Below are 16,452 nucleotides of genomic sequence, written 5' to 3' on the forward strand. Positions count from 1 at the left end.
GGCTGGCCGCGGGGAGATCCCGGCTGGTGCGGCAGATGGAGTGAAGTAAGTTGACTTTTCCAGGAGCTGGAGCAGTACAAGGAGGCCAAATCCAGAGGTTCCAACCTCGGAAATGGAAGATAAGGAATTTCAATGGTGGAGTAAAAGGAATTAGGGTTACACATGTGGCAAGATGCTGGGAGATTCTCGTAACAGTAAAGAAATAAAGTGATAGATACAGCACGGAAACGGGCACTGTATCCATGCCAATGCTCAACTACTTATTTACACTAAATCCAAAATATAAATTGACCAGGTTCCAATTTCCTCTGTTCAGGCCTTATACAGAGTTTTCCCAGCTAAAGCAGGCAAACTTGTTCTCAAACTGGCTTTTACAAGTCCCAGGTAAGTAGTAAAATAAGTCCTTGAGTTTTCCATCGTGGCAAATGGACAGAGTCTGTCACACATGGAGAGACAGACACAGACACACATAGCAGCATCACAGTAAACTCACAGCACGGACAAGTTGAAGCACATTGGGGCAGGGGCATTTTATAACCCAGCTCCCCATTTATACATTCCAATATTCCTTATAGATTCAGAAAATAAAATACCCCTCTGTTGCATTATTGACTGTACAAAGATAAAGACAAAGACCAAAGAGGCTATGTTATAGGTTATCCAACTATCCAATGATGAACAATTATAATAAACAGTTGCCAGGAGTCTGATCCAGTCAGAGCCTGTGCTGAGTTAACTAGATTCTACCCATCTACGCCCCACATAAATTTATAAACCTCTATAAGGTCACCCCTCAGCCACCAACGTTACAGTGAGAATAAACCCCAGCCTATCCAATTGGTATTGGTATTGGTTTATTACCGAGGTACAGTGAAGAACTTGTCTTGCATACCGATCGTACGGGTCAATTCATTACACAGTGCAGTTACATTGAGTTAATACAGAGTGCATTGATGTAGTACAGGTGAAAACAATAACAGTAAAGTGTCACAGCTACAGAGAAAGTGCAGTGCAGTAAGGTGCAAGGTCACAACAAGGTAGATTGTGAGGTCATATGCCCTCCCTTCCAGGCAACGTCCCTGGTGAATCTCTTCTGCACTATCTCATTGCCAACCACATCCTTCCTGTAGTGTGGCGACCAGAACTGTACACAGCGCTCCAAGTGCAGTCTAAATCAATGTTTTGTACAACTGTAACCACATTCTACCTGGGCTCCAGGACACTGGAAATTTCAGCTACAAGGTTAGACTGGAGAAGTCAAGGTTGTTTTTCCAGGGACAAAGAAGGTTGAGAGGAGACTTGCTCAAGGGGGACAAGGTCATGGCAGCTTTAGAGAAGCAAAGAGAGAAACTGCTCCCATTGGATTATGGTTGAAGGATGAAGGAGCAGAGATTTAACGTGAGGGGCAGAAGGTAAAAGACGCATGTGAGAAATATCTTTTTTCATTTAGTAGTACAAGATTCCATGCATTGTTTTGAAGCAGAGAGAAGTTACCTGGGGTATCTGGACCCTCAACCAACACCACTAAAAGTGATGATGACCTGGATACCTGCTTGTAAGGGTGGTGCATGCAGAGTAAGTCACACCCTTTAAGGGGAATTGGATGGGACTTGAGGAGGGTGGGTGCAGAATTTTGCAGGGCACTGGAGCAAAAGCAGGAAAATAGGATAGAATAGATTGTTTTATAATGAACTATCATGGATACCAAGCTGAATGGCTTCCTTTTATGCTGGAATAATTCTTTACATCAAATTATTTTAAACTTTTTAACATCTCCACTAGATTACCCATCAGTCTTCTGTTTTCAAGGAAACAGAAGCCAACTTAATGTGGTCTGTCCTCATATTGTAACCCTAACCCCTGGTGTATCACCAGGGGATCTACACTGCATTGCCTCCAAGGCATCCTCCTTCCTGAAGTAATGCTCCTGTAACTCAAGTCGTCATTACAGTTCTGTACAAGAGAAGCACATATAATCCTCCAAGCCTTTTAAAATAAAATATCAAAATCCTATTCACATTTTTAATTGCTTTGGGTATTTCAGCGAGTTTTAAATTATTTATTGCTTGGGTTCTCAAATTTCCTCTGTGGTTTCTAGACTCCCACCATTGGCAGTTTCCATTGTTGCATCCAGCTTGGCCAATCCGCATGTTCCTGTTAAACTGTGTGCCACATACATCATTTGCCCATCTCCCTTTGCAACTTACCACTTTCACCCACACTCTTTACTCTCTCTCTTTAGGAAAACCTGAACCTGTAAAACTTCATTCCTCCATCCTGGTCATTAACATGGTTTTAAAAAAAAAGTTATGTCCCGGGGAAATTATTGGTTACACCCTTCAAATTCTTTGTCCTTGCTCTAAGGTCACTATCACTACCTCGATCTATATTTCTGTTCTCTCCCTCAACTTGCACTAATATCATTACATTTACTTTACTTTGTCATGCAAGTTATGTATAATTTATGTTAATTTAAGACCATAAGCTCTTGGAGCAGAATTAGGCCATTGGCCCATCGAGTTTGCTCCACCATTCAATCAGGGCTGATTTGTTTTTTTCTCCTAACCCCATTCTCCCCATAACACTTAAACCCCTTACCAATCAAGAACCTAAGTTTGGGTAATTGATGTTTGTCATGTTTATAATATACAAAAATCTAACTTCCATGGCATTTATCCCAGGGTATGCATGCCTATGGCAATCAGCTTGAACTATCCCCTTTCTCCTCATTTCTAACCAAAGGAAAAATGTCACCTCTGATCCTTATTCTCTCATTTTTGCCAGAAGCTTTTTGACTGGAACCTTATTGATTGAATGTTATCTATGTGAATTGCAGAATGTAAAGGCTCTCCCTTATTTGGCTTGTTACTAATGTCCTTGCGTCAAAAAAGTGATACTGGTTTAGTCAGACATGTGCTGCTTTTCACAGAACTGGCCTTTCCCCTTCATGCTGAATAAGTGCTGTGTCATTCTATCCTTCGTGATGAAGCCCAGCTGATAACAGCCAGCTGACGCTACATTTCTGACAACACTGTACCTTAACAAGGAATGAGCACTCCCAGCAGAAAGGCAGGAAAGAGTTGGCAGTAAAAAGATATTTGAGGAAAAAGAACAGGCACACCTTCCGAACAAGCAGCTAAATGAGAAAAGAAAAATTGTCTCTGTGAATTCTGGTTTCAGGAATCCACTGTGTTGCACAATTTTATCGTTTTACCTCTGCCTGATATTCCTAGATACCAACTAAAAATAAAATCAGGATTCGTCAGGAAGGGGTAAATACCACACACCACACAAAGCCTGACCAACCATCAATGCCGAGATTAGAAATCTTTAATTATCTCAATAACTACAGTTGCACCAAAGAGCAAAAAAAACTTGCAAAACATTTTAATTACACATGCAGTGCAAAAAAAAGTGGCTAACTCAAACATTATTCAGGAAAGGAAAGTACAAGCATTGCAACACAGTCCCCCAGATGTGTCTTGTAATATTATTGCAGGAATTGTGCAAGTAGTTTTCTTAATTCCTTGTCTTACCAAATACCGCTCTTTGCAATCTTGAATGCAATCTTGTTTTGAACACGGATTATTTCTGCCAAGAATCAATTCCCCACAGGCTTACCCTCATCCGTGAGAGGTGCAGCTAATAGCCAACTGGTGGTTAGTATTAACTTTCAGCAGGAGAGCAACAGAGGCAGTAAAAGGCGCCACAAGTCTCAAAGAGATCACCTGCTGGGTTGACCATCTAATGCAAAACTAGGAATACACTAGATCTCCCAGGATGTTACTCAGTGCAAGTCGATAGACATGCTGTTGACAAAGTAAAAGGATGTGAGTTATAGAGAAAGGAGAGGGTATAGGCAGTGTCCACATCCATGGTATTGACTGTCCCTTTAAGGTCACAGATCTTTAACAGCTATAATAACTTGTATGGCCTTAAAGAGACAGGCAGTACCATGGACGTGGACACTCCCCAATCTATTTCTGACCCACACGCTGTTCCTCAGCAATTTACAGTGAGAAGGGAAAGATTTAAAAGGGACTCAAGGGGAAACTTTTTCCACACGCAGGGTGGTTGGTATATGGAACGAGCTGCCAGAGGAAGTTGTAGAGACGGGTACAACTACAATATTTAAAAGATATTTAGACAGGTACATGAATAGAAAAGGTTCAGAGGGTTATAAGCCAAACACAGGCAAACGGGACTAGCTCTGAAAGACATCTTGGTTAGCATGGAAAAGTTGTTCCTGTGCTGTATGATTCTATAACTCTAAGTTCATCATAAAGCAGTGTCAGCTTCCACATAGAAACTCACAATGACCATCTCCTCTCTTGACCCATCCACAGTTACTACTGTGTCCTACTGTTCAATACTGGATGAGTAGAAATTCCTTCCTGCTACAAATTGGGAAGATCAACGTCATCTGGTCAGATTGTACTCAATTCAGCCTGAGCCAACCCCATGCCTCCCAATGACATTAAGGCCTTGGTTCCACAATCGTCCAATGAACAGGGCAGAACAGCCCATAACTAGAATCCAGATCCCAGGCCTGAGCTCCCTGCTCACATTCCCAAAGGTCTGTTTCACTCCTTTGAGATGCTCTGATAGTCAGAGACTTTTAAAGTCAGTTGAATTTTATTTAAATAAAAATTATTTTTAAAAATGTATTCAAAAACACAAATTGTTAATGAAAAACATAAATATACAATGAAATTAACAGAAATAAACTGAAATCTTAGCTGAGTCCAAGGAATGTGCAGGAATGCTAATGAATGCACTGAACGCTCAGCTATGATTGGCATAAAGCAGAAAGATTGGTACAAAATGCATCCAGTCCCTGGATTCGTCGACTCACGGAACATGCCAGGACTTAATGATGGGTCCAGGAGCTACTTCTTCAGACCTCAATACAAACTCCAACCTTCACCAACCAACTCCACCTATGTTTGATGAAGGCAAGATAGTAGATGTTGTCTATATAGACTTCAGTAAGGCATTTGACAAGGTCCCACATCGTAACCTGGTCCAGAAGGTTAAGGCACATAGGATCCAAAACGAGCTGGCGAATTGGATCCTAAATTGACTTGGTAATAGGAGGCAGTGGGTGGTGGCAGAAGGATGCCCTTCTGATTGGAAATCTGTGACCAGTGATGTATGGCAGGGATCCTTGTTGCTTGAGATATGTTATCAACTTGGATAATGAATTAGTAAGTTTGTGGATGACATGAAAGTTGGTGGTATTCTGGATAGCGAGGAAGGTTGTCTAAAGCTACAGCAAGATGTAGATCACATGGAAAGTTATGTGAAATGTTGGCAGATGAAATTTAATCCCAACAAGGTGAAGCATTCTGGGCCAAAGGGCCTGTTTCCATGCTGTATTACTCTATAACTCTAAATAGGGGTAGGGCATACCTGTAAATAGTAGGGCACTAAGAAATGCTGATAAACAGAGGGACCTCTGGGTTCAAGACAATAGTTCCCTGAAAATGGCAGCATAGGTAGACAGAGTGTTGAAGAAGGCACATGGCATGTTTGCCTTCATAGACCAGGACATAAAATATAAAAGTTGGGACATTATGTTGCAACTTAACGAAACACTGATTAGAGCACACATGGAGTATAGTACACAGTTCTGGTTACCACACTACAGGAAGGATGTGGTTGCACTGGAGACAGTGCAGAGGGAATTCACCAGGATGTTTCTTGTATTGGAGGACTTCTGTTATGAATAGAGGTTTGAGAGGCTGGGTTAATTTTCCTTGGAGCAAAGGAGACTGGAGGGTGACCTGAGAGGGGTATATAAAATTATGAGAGTTGATAGAATCTTTTTTCCCTTGGTGGGGGTATCAAAACCAAGAGGGCAAAGGTTTAAGGTTAGAAGATGGAATTTTAAAGGGGATCTGAAGGGAGGGTTTTTTTTTACATTGATATCTGGAAACTTAAGTAGGCAAGGCACACAGAAGGAATAGGATCTTATGCAGGTAAATGAGGTTAGTGTAGATGTACAAAAATGTCAACATGGACGTAGTGGGCTGAAGGTCCTGTTTCTGCGCTGTACAACCCTATGACTGTGCCCCTGCCCAATCTCCTAAAACCATCCCACACTTGGCTGACCATCTCCTAACTCACACCAAGTCCTCTTAGCCACCTCCCCCGACCTCCTGATCTACACTGGCTGCTCATCAACCAACAGTATTTTTAACATCCTCGTGCTCATATTCAAATGGTCTCGCCCCTCTCCATCTCTGCAATCTCCTCCAGTCCCACAATACTCAGAGATCTCAGAGCCCTTCTACTTCTGGACTGAACCACATCACCACTGGCAAGGCCCTAGATTTTCATTCCTGAACCTCTCCACCCATCTCTCCCCCCTTCAGCTTAAAACCCACCTCCTTAACCAAACCTCCACAATAATCTCCCTCTGCAGTTCAGGTTGATTTCTGTTTGATAACCCTCCTTGGCCTGTGCTATGGAGCATTTTTCTGCATTGAAAGTACACTATATAGAATGGAGCTTTGCTGTCAAGATTAATGTTACATCTTCCATCCGGGCACATGGCAGCCTTCTGGATTCAATGCTGAATTCTACAACTTCAGGTAACTTGATTTCTCTCCCTGTATCAGTCATTTAGCTCTAATATTGGCACAGCTTGTTTGTTCCCCCCCCCCACCCCTGGAGTGGAGGATGTGCCCAGCCTGACTTTCCAGACATGTTCTCCTGCTCTGCATTTCACAACTCCTACAGTCTTTTATCTGTTTCCTCACTCTCTAGCTGCTTCCATTCACTCATTGAACAGATAATAGTTTACAGTTTATCTCCATGGTCACCACAGTTTTACCCTATCAGAGGCATCCCCCCTCCTACACCCTCCCTACAGCTTTACAAGTTTCTTTTCTCTCCTTCCCAGATCTGATGAAGAGTCTTCGACCTGAAACATCAACTGTTTCTGACCCGAGTATTTCCAACATTTTCTGTTTTTATTTTAGATTTCCAGCGTCTGCAATTTTTAATTTAATGTTACAAGGAGACCCCAAATACTCGAAACAATTGTCAGCTCACTGCGGCCCTGGGAGGGTCATTGTGGATTTCAGTGGTTACCTGTTAATTCCAGGCTCCACGTCAAAAAAAAAGCCAGCACTAAATGACCTTAATCCAAGATTGATCTCTCTCTCTCTCACTGCAAAATACATACAAGCCCTCTCGCCCCCCTCTCTCTCACACAGACACTCCTGTTCGATGGTGAAATTACTGCCCTTTAGTCTGCCCAAAACTTGGTCTTCCAGCAGAGCGAGATGTCCATAAGAGAACGCTGCCGACTGGCGCATTCCAGACTGCAGGAGGACATGCTGAGGGACGCACTGAAGCTCAGTGCAGCCCATGCAAAGGCTCTGTGGGGAAGGACCACAATCTAGGCTCCTTCTGCTACCGTACATGGGGGGCTTCTGAGTCAGGTGGGGAAGCCCCTCAATGGTCTATCACCCCAGGGGGCCACATGAGTACTATGGTTTAAAAAACTACTGAATGTATTGACTATGAATGTAAAAAGTTTTGGACCGTTTTTTTCTTTTGTATGTTTTAAATATGAATAAAATATATTTTGAGATTTAAAATAATCTCATCTATTCTTGAATGATCTCTTCTTGGGGATTTTGCTGTTGTGGTTAATCTTTCTGTTGAGTAATCCCAACAAAAACAAATTTTATGGATAGTAGGCAGATAATTATACATGCATTAAAATTTCAAACAATACTCACTCTTAACCCACTATCTGGCATGCCTTAACCCCCTGAATTAGAATTTGGGTCCTCTTGGTATAAAACTTTTCCTTCACCTTTGAGAATTCCACGCAGTTCCTGGCGAACAGAATTCGTCACTGCCCTGAAGTTATCTAAAGGGCCCTCTATCTCCCCACGCCCTGAAGAATTCTCAGCAGATTGTTAGTAGATATATTTCAATGAAAGTGAGGATCCTTCCTGATGGTGGACCTTTTGATCAGCAATTCAAAGGGGTTTGGGGCCTGTGGGCGGAGGGGGATTGGGAGGTGAGGAGGGTACAGGAGCCGAGCCTCACTTACCTGGTTCAGGTAATGCTGCCTCCTGTGAGCTCCTGCTCCAGTGGTTTGCTGGAAGGTGCCGTCTCACACCTGGACGCCGAGGGCTGGCGGTTCACTGGGACTTGTCCCACTGGAGCTGCCCCTTCACCTGAGCACCGAACCCCCTTGAGGAGAAGCTGAAGCGCTGGGGAACAGGCTGCTGCCACCGGGACGTCCTTCCACACCGTCTCACTCACGTCAACTTCCACAACTTTCCCACCCAGGCTGTTTGCTCTGGCCACTTTAGCGCCAACCGCCCCCTACTGACAACACTCTACACCGCGTCCACCTTCACCGAGCGCACCAGACCTCGCAAGTAAATATAGGATTAAAGCAAACATTTGCAACGCAGAAACGCCTTTCAAATCCTTTTACCAGCAGCGAGCACTTCTTTTAAAGTGCAAGCCATTGCCACAGGTCTAAGGAGTGCAGAGCAAGATCCTACAACCACCAATTTGATAATATCAGATAATCTTCAGGAACAGCTTTTTCCCCTCTGCCATCAGATTTCGGGACGGTCCATGAAATCCGTGAACACTACCTCGTTTATTCCTTTTTTTTGCATTATGTATTGTAATTTATAGTAATTTTGTGCCTTGACAATGTACTGCTGCTGCGAAACAACACAGTTCATGTCATATAAGTCGATAATAACAAATCTGATTCTGATATTGTTTAAGGGATTGATGTTGACGGAAACTGGGGAGAACGTTCCCAGTCTTCTGTGAAATATTTCCAGGGATTTTTTTTCACATCTCCACAACCCAATTGACCGAATAGAACATGTCTCATCAAAGAATGTGGCACTCCCTCCATACTGCACTGGAGAGAGTCAGCCTGGATTTTCAAGCTCTAGTGACTCGTGTGGGCTTTGAACTCTCCACCTTCTGACTCAGAGGCAAAGAGTGCAGTCAAGTGAAGCTTCTTCAGTTGATACTGCAGTAACTCTTGCGATGAAGGAAAGATAGCAGCCAATTCACCAGCAGCAAGCTCCCACAAGATAAGAATGACCAAATAGGTTTCTTTCAGTAACGTTAACTGAGGGATGTATTTGTCCTACACACTGAGAGATAGCTCCTTCTTCTTTCACATTGCTTCTCCTCTGTTATTTAGCTAGGAGGAACCACACCGACCTAGATCCACGAATTTCTATCCATGGGGGCCAGGTTGTCACCAGTTTCTGGCTTCTCTTCTCTTCCCACACCCCCACAGTTATCTCCCTCAAAAAAAGTATCCTTGGTCCCCTCCTGTCTGTTGTCTGCCTGGAACGCAACAGTAGAGTCACCTAAAAACATGACATGAGGTTGTAGCCAGATCCCCTGACCCCACACTTCTCTAACTTCCCCAAGCAGGTGTACCCAACGTCTACTCCCAGCAGAACTTTGGGCAGGCACGGCAGTGTAGGCAGTTAGCGTAACGCTTTACAGCGCCAGCGACCTGGGTTCAATTCTGGCCGCTGTACTGCGAGAGTTTGTACATTCTCCCCGTGTCTGCGGTGGGTTTCCTCTGGGTGCTCTGGTTTCCTCCCACATTCCAAGACTTACGGGTTAGGAAGTTGTGGGCATGCTATGTTGGCGCCGGAAGCGCGGCGACACTTGCGGCTGCCCCCAGAACACTCTACACAAAAGATGCATTTCACTGTGTGTTTCGATGTGCATGTGACTAATAAAGGTATCTTATCTTTCTCCGACTGGATACTCAAAAGGCTGAAACCATTGCACCCAGTCCCCATCATCATTTGACTCTCTCCCTGGAGTCATACTTGACCCCAAGTTCAGCATAAGACCACCTATTGATCGCCTTACTGAAACTGCCTGTTTCCACCTACAGAATACCATCCTGTCTCATCTCATCTGCAGATGGAATCCCCTTTCATTGCTTTCTTACCCCCAGACTATCCCAGAAGTTTTGCTTGGCTTTCCCTGTTCTGCTCTGCATAAGCGTGAAGTCTACCAAAAGTCTGCAGCCTGTGTTGCAACTGGTACCAAGCTTCGATTACCCTTCACCTCCTTGTTTGCTAACACTTCAGTTCTAATGTTCTTACCTTTGTTTTCAAATCCCTCCACAGTCTCAGCCCTCCTATCCCTGTACACTCCGCCTGCCTATAACCCTCCTCAGTCTCTGCACTCCTCCATCTGTGATGTCCCGAAGCAGGGTTTCAACCTGAAACATCGACAGTCCTTTTCCTCCCACAGGTGCTGCTCGATCCATGGAGTTCCTCCGGCAGACTGTTTGTTGCTCCAAGTTAAGCTAAGATATCTTTATTAGCCGCATGTACATCAAAGCACACAGTGAAATGCATCTTTTTGCATATAGTGTTCTGGGGGCAGCCCGCAAGTGTCATGACAACAACCTTGTCCTCAAGGTCAACAAAACGAAAGAGCTGGTCATTGACTTCAGGAAAGGGGGCGGTGTACATGCACCTGTCTACATCAATGGTGCTGAGGTCAAGAAGGTTGAAAGCTTCAAGTTCGTGGGAGTGAACATCACCAACAGCCTGTCCTGGTCAAATCGAGTAGAAGCCACGGCCAAGAAAGCTCACCAGTGCCTCTACTTCCTCAGGAAGCTAAAGAAATTTGGTTTGTCCCCTTTGACTCTCACCAACTTTTACAGATGCACCATAGAAAGCATCCTATCTGGATGTATCACGGTTTGGTACGGCAACTGCTCTGCCCAGGACCGCAAGAAACTGCAGAGAGTTGCGGAAACAGCCCAGCACATCATGGAAACCAGCCTCCTCTCCATGGACTCTTTACCTCTCGCTGTCTTGGTGAAGCAGCCAGCATAATCAAAGACCCCACCCACCCAGGACATTCTCTCTTCTCTCCTCTTCCATCGGGTAGAAGACACAGGAGCCTGAAGGCATGTACCACCAGACTTGACAGCTTCTACCCCACTGTGATAAGACTATTGAACGGTTCCCTTATACGATGAGATGGACTATGACCTCACGATCTACCTTGTTCTGACCTCACACCTTATTGCACTGCACTTTCTCTGTAACTGTGACACTTTACTTTGTACTGTTATTGTTTTTACCTGTACTACCTCAATGCACTCTGTACTGACTCAATGTAACTGCACTGTGTAATGAATTGACCTGTACAATTGGTTTGTAAGACAAGCTTTTCACTGTACCTCGGTACAAGTGACAATAATAAACCAATACCAATACCAATACCAACACTTCTGGCGCCAACATATCATGGCCACAACTTCCTAACCTGTATGTCTTTGGAATGTGGGAGGAAACCAGAGCACCCGGAGGAAACTCACACAGACACGGGGAGAACGTACAAACTCCTTACAGACAGTGGCCAGAATTGAACCCGGGTCACTGGCTTTGTAAAGCGTTACGCTAACTGCTACACTACAGTTTCAGCATCTACAGTCTCTTCTGTCTCCTGAATTTACATTGTGCAGCCTCAAAAACAAATATATCTATCCTGAGACGCGGAGAACAAAGCTGCACATGTCACTTCAGCTGAGGCCTCATCATAGCCCTGTAAAATTGCAGCAGGCGTTCCTTAAAAAACAGAACGCTGGAAGAACTCAGGGTCTTGACACGAAATGTCGACTTACAACTTTTACCTCCACAGATGCTGCTTGACCCATTGAGTTCTTCCAGCATTCTGTTTTTTGTTTCAGATTCCAGCACGTGCATTGTCTTTTGTCTTCCTGACTCCTGTAATGGCCTGTTTTTACACCATATCTCCTGGGAAATCCTATGACATACTATGTAAACTTATTTTCTCTTTCATAACTTTTTTGAGTAGAACAGCTACTTATGAATCTGTTGGGACTTTTCCAAAATATATTGAGTTTTGCAAGTCTGTTTAAATATCAAAGAATATATTTTAGTACGTAGTCTGAATTATAGGGAGAGGTTGGACAGGCTAGGATTTTATTCTTGGAGCATAGGAGACTGACAGGTGATCTTAAAATCATGAAGGGCATAGATAGGGTGAATGCACTCAGTCTTTTTCCCAGGGTTGGGGAATCAAGAACTTGAGGGCAAAGGTTTAAGGTGAGGGGGGAGAGATTTGATAGGAGCTTGAGGGGAACTTTTTTACACAGAGGGTTGTATCCATGTGGAATGAGCTACCAGAGGAAGTGGTTGAGGCAGGGCTGATAACAACTTTTAAAAGACAGTTGGACAGGTACATGGATCGGAAAGATTTAGAAGGTTATGGGCCAAACACTGGCAAATGGGATTAGCTTGGATGGGCCATCTTGGTTGGCATGGACTAGTTAGGCCAAAGGGCCTGTTTCCGTGCTGTATGACTCTATGACTCTATAGAATGGTACAGCACAGGAACAGGCCCTTCAGCCCATGATGTTGTGCTGCACAATTAAGCTAGTAATTAAATGCCTAACTAAACTAATCCCTTCCACCTACACAATGTCCATACCCCTCCATTCTCTGCACATTCATGTGCCTATCTAAGAGCCTCTTAAATGCCTCCATCATATTTGCCTACACTACCATCCTTGACAGGGCATTCTAGGCACCTACCACTCTGTGTAAAAACCTTGCCTCGCACACCTCCTTTGAACTTACCCCCCTCACCTTAAATGCATGCCTCTAGTATCAGATATAATCGCACTCATACCACCCACATAGACTTCTTGTACAGTAGTTTTACTTGTTAATTCTTTTGAAAGTTAGTGACATTAATAAACAAAGTTGAATTTTACTAAATTTAGCCATTCTTTCTCTGAGTTCCAAAACCTGACCAGAAGTGTATATGTTACATTAGGGTTGAGGTAGATGCAATTTACACTTTTCATTTCATTGTATTGTATAACCAGCAAACTTTGTCTCCTGCATTTAGGGCAGGCACGGTAATGTAGCGGTTAGCATAACGCTATTACAGTGCCAGCGACCCGGGTTCAATTCTGGTCACTGTCTGTAAGGAGTTTGCACGTTCTCCCCGTGTCTGCGTGGGTTTCCTCCGGCTGCTCTGGTTTCCTCCCACATTCCAAAGATGTACGGGTTGGGAAGTTGTGGGCATCCTATGTTGGCACTGGAAGCGTGGCGACACTTGTGGGCTGCCCCCAGAACACTCTACGCAAAAGATGCATTTCACTGTGTGTTTCCATGTACATGTGACTAAGAAAGAAATCTTATCTTATGAAACTTTCATTAAAACTGCCTCACTTAAATTAACTTTATCATGTTCGCTAGATATAATCACAAAATCAAAAACAGTGATTTTGCTTTCACAAGGAAATGGTTAGAATTCAGTCCCAAAACAGCAATAAAAATGAATAAATAAGATAATTTCAACTTAAGTTCATCATAAAACTATATTATTGGACACAGTGAACGATGTTAACACTGCCAAATAAATAATTGGATGCCCTTTTAACAAGCAAAATCAGAATTGTGCTTTCATTAGTTTGCTAATGCTTTTTGCTTCATGATTAGACATTCCTCCCATTGGAATTTGGATAATATATTGGAAATTCCCAGAGTGACTATTACACTGACATTCTGGTTGTATATCCTACTACCCTGCATGCTTATTTTTACTTCACAGTGCAAAGATCAGATGTCGTGACTAAGATCTCCAGCTCTTTCATCTCGTCATCCCTGTTATTAAACATAATGAATGTGACTGACTTGGTTATGATGCACATCCGATGTGCAATGACATTAACTCATTACTGGGGAATTTCAATTTTCTTTTCTCTGTCCAGACACATTATCTCATTTTGTAAATCATTTGCTATATCTTCTGCTCGCGTACTGCAAGCCTAAGAAATTTGCTTTCAATTTCGATTTCTGCTATTAAAACTATAGGGATCCTGGCACCACTTCCTCTAAGTTCCTGAGCCCACTCAACCATTTCCAATTTTTGGTCATAGAATCATGGAATTGTTACAGGACAGAAGGAGACTATTCAGCCCCTCAGGTCTGTGTTTGCTCCTAGTAGAGCAAGCTTGTCAGTTTCCATTGCCCACTCCCCACTATTCTCTGTCATAAAATCAAACAGCAAGAAACAGGCCCTATGTCCATGCCAACCACACTAATCCCATTTACTAAGATATCTTAGTCACGTGTACATCGAAACACACAGTGAAATGCATCTTTTGCGTAGAGTGTTCTGGGGCAGCCCACAAGTGTCGCCACACTTCCGGCACCAACATTGCACGCCCACAACTTCCTAACTCGTACGTCTTTTGGAAAGTGGGAGGAAACCGGAGCACCTGGAGGAAACCCACGCAGACACGGGGAGAACATACAAACTCCTTACAGACAGCGGCCGGAATTGAACCGGGGTCGCTGGCACTGTAATAGCGTTATGCTAACCGCCACACACAACATGGGTTATCTTTGTGCATAACACTTTTGCCCATTGTACAGTTTCATAAAGCTGACGGCTGTAATGGATCAAATCTCACTGAGATTAGCTGACTTCCACTCAGAACCATTGGCATTCATCAGTTGGAGCTGAAATAAGTGCCGGACTTTGGTGCATTCCCAGGGGAAGGCAGAAATTCGAAATTTGCAGGGATTCAGCTGGATTGCTTGGTTCAGCAAAATTACTGATAGCTTTTAGAGGTGGGAAAGCCCTGTCGCCAGCTTTGCCAGCTGTCAACGACTGCAAGGGTTTTCCAAGATGGAACTTAGCACTCTACCACCCAGGCACCAGTGAAATCAGCCCACCACATCCAGCAGGTGGTGGCCTCTGGCATCAACTCCAGGAAGATGGACTGCGATAGAGTTATAGAGTTATACAGCACGGAAACAGGCCCTTCAACCCACTGCGTTCATGCCGACCACCAGCCACCCAATTGCATTAATTCTATACCAATCCCACTTATATTCCCCCACATTATCTTCAGCTGCCCTCGCCCCCCCAGATTCTACCACTGACTAACAGACTAGGGGCAACTTACAGTGACCAATTAACCCACCAACCTACACGGCGTGTGGGATGCGGGAGGAAACCAGAGCACCCAGAGGAAACCCTCGCAGTAACAGGAAGAATACGCAAACCTGAGGTCAGAACTGAACCCGGGTCTCCCAGGTCACTCTCTCTTCTCTCCTCTTCCATCGGGTAGAAGATACAGGAGCCTGAGGTCACGTACCACCAGACTTAAGGACAACTTCTATCCCACTGTGGATAGATGATACAATGAGATGGACTCTGACCTCACGATCCACCTTGTTGTGACCTTGCACCTTATTGCACTGCACTTTCTCTTTAGCTGTGACACTTTACTCTGTACTGTTACTGCTTTTATCTGTACTACATCAATGCACTTTGTACTAACTCAATGTAACTGCACTGTGTAATGAATTGACCTGTACGATCGGTACGCAAGACAAGTTTTTCACTGTACCTCAGTACAAGTGACAATAATAAACCAATACCAATACCAGTTGGAACAGTACAATCCAGCCTGACGATTCAGTTCATTTACTTTCTACGGAACATTAATCTTAAACAAACCGAACAGAGTAGCACACTGTACTGTCCCTGAGCAAACATAATTGCTTCTTCATGCCAGTTCATTTTTAGACTCTTCCTGATAGTTGTAAGACCATCTGAAGTTTTACGATCATGGAATTTATTCCGATTACCAAACAGAGATAAACAGGCATATGGATTTTCACCTCGTCATTGTACCAGAGATGAACAGCCACTTGGAAACTAGAGCAGTCGGTGCAACCAGCCTTCATTCAGCCTCGATATATGTAGGGAAGATCAGGAGAGAGTCCCTAAGAAGTAAATACTTTGTGTTTCAATACATCAGCTTCAATGATAAGATGTGACAGGCGATTGATTGACAGCCCACCAAATGTGACCATGATCATTTTTGGCATGCAGCAGTTTGAAACAGAGGGTTCTCAAGGTGTGTCCATGTTACAGTGGTGCAGAATATCCTAATTCTTAAATGTATCGTGCTCTCAATGCCTTGTCCAATCACATGCTGTCTGCTTCCTATGCCTGGCTGTTCTCAGCCATCTGATACACTTCACATCTATTTACAGTATATCCATCTATTGTTATCCTTATCTCATCAGTGTTTCCTGGCTCTTAGTTTCAATGTGTCTCTCAAGGTGTGACGTGGATTTCCCATTAACTCAGCCCTTTGCGTCATCTGAATCAATGTGACCTATTGTGGTCTGTCTACCTCTAGCCAAGTATCCCAGAGGTGCAATGTCATGTCACAATTGTCTATCCCAGTACCAAGGACCAAAGTCTAGGGTCCTTCCGATACTGAACATTGAGGGGCTGGGTAGTGAAGCGCCTCAAACAACAAGAGTGTGTTTGAGGGCCACATGAATGGCAATGGTGTTGTTTAAAACGTGTGTTAACACTACTAAATGTATTGAACAAATGACA

The 16,452-nt window shown here is 43.8% G+C and overlaps 1 protein-coding gene across 1 annotated transcript in view; it reads right to left on the reverse strand.

Annotated features, from left to right (window-relative positions):
- The window catches only part of LOC127571307 (macrophage-stimulating protein receptor-like), a 143,027-nt gene extending 134,771 nt beyond the window's left edge, over window positions 1–8,256 (reverse strand). Inside the window, exon 1 of the mRNA XM_052017578.1 lies at window positions 8,075–8,256. The gene's annotated coding sequence lies outside the window, so the exon portion shown is untranslated. The remainder of the gene's footprint in view (window positions 1–8,074) is intronic.
- Window positions 8,257–16,452: the final 8,196 nt, after the last annotated feature.

This window comes from Pristis pectinata, chromosome 6 (genome assembly GCF_009764475.1).
Source record: "Pristis pectinata isolate sPriPec2 chromosome 6, sPriPec2.1.pri, whole genome shotgun sequence".
Taxonomy (NCBI): domain Eukaryota; kingdom Metazoa; phylum Chordata; class Chondrichthyes; order Rhinopristiformes; family Pristidae; genus Pristis; species Pristis pectinata.